Genomic DNA, 3,839 nt, shown 5'->3' on the forward strand with positions numbered 1-3,839 from the left:
GCATTGATGCTAACCACCATGCTACCGTGAGGCCCCTTTTGCTGTTTCTCCTCTGGGCCCCATCTCCACTATTATTGTCTGATTGTCCCACTGAGACTCTCACTGTTATTATTGGACAATCAGCGAGTCAGCCTGAGCCTGTGGCCGCTCTCACCATCTGGAACCGTCACAATGCCCGGGTGATTGACGGCAGCTCCGGACCAATAGGAAGAGGAGAGGCAGGTCTGGAGGATGACCGGGAGCGGCAGGTCCTCCAACCAATCGGAGTGAATGAGGGGCGGGGCCCGCTGTGATTGGAGCATGCGCAGTGTGGGTAATGGCGAAGGAGAAGGGATGTGTCTTCAGATCGGAAATTCGTTCGGGGCGTTTAACAACATGGAGGGAGCGAGAGATCGCGGGGGTGGGCGGAAATGTTGTGTGAAGCTGTTGTGAGCTGCAATCCTCGGTAAAGCGTTTTCTGGACCCCGTTTGTACCGAGCGGAGCTGCAGCTCCTCATTTCGACTCGGTTTAACGACCGCCATCTTTATTGGATGTGCATCAGGGCGCATGCGTGTTTCTCATCTTTTGTCGGGGCGTTGTTTCAATGAGTGGGAGGGGCTTGTTCCCCATTCTTCAGAATGGAGACAACTTGTCCATCAAACTGGATTAGTCTTTCAGTCCCAATGTCTACTTGATGATGCAAAGCGGTGGCAAAGATGGAAAGAAAAGGAAGCCAATCCTACTCTCCAGATTTCACTGTCTTATTAATCTTTCTCTCTCTCTTCCCCTCCCCATAGATCTACATTGTGCTTCAAAAAGAAAATCTCCCTTAATCCCCACACAGAAAAACAGATTTTATCAGAAAATGTCAAAAAACTATATAGAGGTTATCACTTCACCCATCCCACCCCACAGGAAACGTAGATCTTGCCCAATACAGATAACTGGACCCCAGTGAATGCTTTACAGTGAAGCCTCCTACATTTGCCTCCTCTTCCAGATAGTGAAGGAACAGTGATATATCTCCAAGTCATGATGGTGAGTCATGATGTGGTGATGCCGGTGTTGGACTGGGGTGAGCACAGTAAGAAATCTTACATCACCAGGTTAAAGCCCAACAGGTTTGTTTCAAACACAAGCTTCTGGAGCACTGCTCCTTCCTCAGGTGAATGAAGAGGTATGTTCCAGAAACATATATATATATATATATATAGACAAAGTTAAAGATGCAAGACAATGTTTTGAATACGAGCATTACTGTGGGGCAGTACGGTAGCATAGTGGTTAGCACAATTGCATCACAGCCCCTGGGTCCCAGGTTTGATTGTGTGTGAAGTTGGATCAAAGAAAAAAAGGTGTTTTGTGGAGAAGCAGAACTCTTGCCTCCTTTATTCTACAGCAACCCAGAAGCTCGAAGACAGAGGAAATAATGTTCTACAGGAAATAGAATTGTCCGTTCTGAATTTTTATCCTGTACTAACAATGATGACTTTTGTAAATTGTTTTTAAAGGATATTGGAAAAGGAGGAATTATAGACAGAAATCTCAACGATCACGTCTCGATGCGACAAACTCACTCGATTTCTTCTGATCTGAATATTTTTGGGCTCTGAATATCATCGGTGAGAAGGAGAAATATTTGTCCGATCTGTCGGCTTCAAAATATTTTAAACGTGAGTGACTGGAAAAGCACCTGACCCACACAACACACACCCGAGTGAGAGTGTTCCAGTGAACTGACTGTGGAAAGAGCTTAAACCAGTTACACAGCCTGAAAAAACATCACACCATTCACAGTGAGGAGAGACAGTGCACATGTTGTGTGTGGAGGATACGGGGCAAGGCTTCCACTGATTGTCCAATCTGGAGATTCACGAGGAGACCCAAAACATGGAGAAACCGTGGAAATGTGGGGACTGTGGGAAGGGATACGGATTTCCATCTGAGCTGGAGACTCATCGACGCATTCACACTGGAGAGAGGCCGTTCACCTGCTCTCACTGTGAGAAGTGTTTCACTCGGTTATCCACCCTGCAGGCACACCAGCGAGTTCACACTGGGGAGAAGCCATTCACCTGTTCTCAGTGTGGGAAAGCATTCAGTGACTCAGCCACACTGCAGAGACACCAGCGAGTTCACACTGGGGAGAAACCATTCACATGCTCCCATTGTGGGAATGGATTTGCAGTTATCCACCCTCCAGACACATCAGCGAGTTCACACTGGGGAGAGGCCATTCACCTGCTCTCAGTGTGGGAAAGCATTCAGTGACTCAGCCACCCTGCAGAGACACCAGCGAGTTCACACTGGGGAGAAACCATTCACTTGCTCCCATTGTGGAAATGGATTCACACAGTTATCCACCCTGCTGTCACACCAGCGAGTTCACACCAGGGAGAGGCCATATACTTGTTCTCAGTGTGGGAAGGGATTCATTAATTCGTCCAACCTGCGGACACATCAGCGAGTTCACACTGGGGAGAAACCATTTAACTGCTCCCTCTGTGGGAATGGATTCACGCAGTTATCCAGCCTGCAGAAACACCAGCGAGTTCACACTGGGGAGAGGCCATTTACCTGCTCTCAGTGTGGGAAGGGATTCAGTAATCCGTCAAACCTGCAGACACACCAGCGAGTTCACTCTGGGGAGAGGCCGTTCACCTGCTCTCAGTGTGGGAAGGGATTCAGTAATCCGTCAAACCTGCAGACACACCAGCGAGTTCACTCTGGGGAGAGGCCGTTCACCTGCTCTCAGTGTGGGAAGGGATTTGTTAATTCGTCCAACCTGCTGAAACACGAGCGAGTTCATACTGGGGAGAAACCATTTATCTGTTCCCTCTGTGGGAATGGATTCTCACAGTTATCCAGTCTGCAGACACACCAGCGAGTTCACACTGGGGCGAGGTCATTCACCTGCTCTTAGTGTGGGAAGGGATTACATAGAAAATAGGAGCAGGAAGAGACCTGTTGGTCCTTCACACCTGCTCCGCCATTCATTATGATCATGGCTTATCATCCAACTCAATAGCCCAATCCCGCTTTCCCCTCCATACCCTTTGATCCCCTTCGCCCTAAGTGCTATATCTAACTGTTTCTTGAAAACATACAATGTATTGGCCTCAACTATTTCCTGAGGTAACAAATTCCACAGACTCACCACTCTGATGAAGAAGTTTCTCCTCATCTCTATCTTAAATGGTCTCCTCCGTATCCTCAGACTGCGACCTCTGGTTCTGTGCACTCCCACCGTCGGGAAAATCTTTCCTGCATCTCCCCTGTCAAGTCCTGTTGGAATATTATAGGTTTCTATGAGACCCCCCATTCTTTTGAACTCCAGTGAATACAAACCTAACTGATTCAATCTCTCATGTGTCTGCCCCACCATCCCAGGAATCAGTCTGGTAAACCTTCACTGCACTCCCTCTCAAGCAAGAACACCCTTCCTCCGATAAGGAGACCAAAACTGCTCACAATATTCCAGGTATGGCCTCGCCAAGGCCCTATATAATTGCAGCAAGATATTCCTGCTCCTGTACTCGAATCCGCTTGCAATGAAGGCTAGCATACCATTTGCCTTCTTTACCGCCTGCTGTATGCTTACCTTCAGTGACTGGTGTACAAGGATAACAAGGTCTCGTTGCACATTCCCCTCTCCTAATCTATGGCCATTCAGCTAATAGTCTGTCTTCTTTTTGGTACCAAAGTGGATAACCTCGCATTTCTACAAATTATATTGCATCTGCCATTCATTTGCCCACTCTCAACTTGTCCAGATCACACTGAAGGATCTCTGCATCCTCCTCACAGCTCATCCTCCCACGCAGCTTGTGTCATCTGAAAATTTGGAGATATTGCAGTT

The 3,839-nt window shown here is 47.8% G+C and overlaps 1 pseudogene; it reads left to right on the plus strand.

Annotated features, from left to right (window-relative positions):
• The first annotated feature begins 458 nt into the window (after positions 1-458).
• On the plus strand, positions 459-2,627 carry LOC119959498 (annotated as a pseudogene).
• The last annotated feature ends 1,212 nt before the right edge of the window (positions 2,628-3,839 follow it).

This window comes from Scyliorhinus canicula, unplaced genomic scaffold (assembly GCF_902713615.1).
Source record: "Scyliorhinus canicula unplaced genomic scaffold, sScyCan1.1, whole genome shotgun sequence".
In the NCBI taxonomy this organism is placed as follows: Eukaryota; Metazoa; Chordata; class Chondrichthyes; order Carcharhiniformes; family Scyliorhinidae; genus Scyliorhinus; species Scyliorhinus canicula.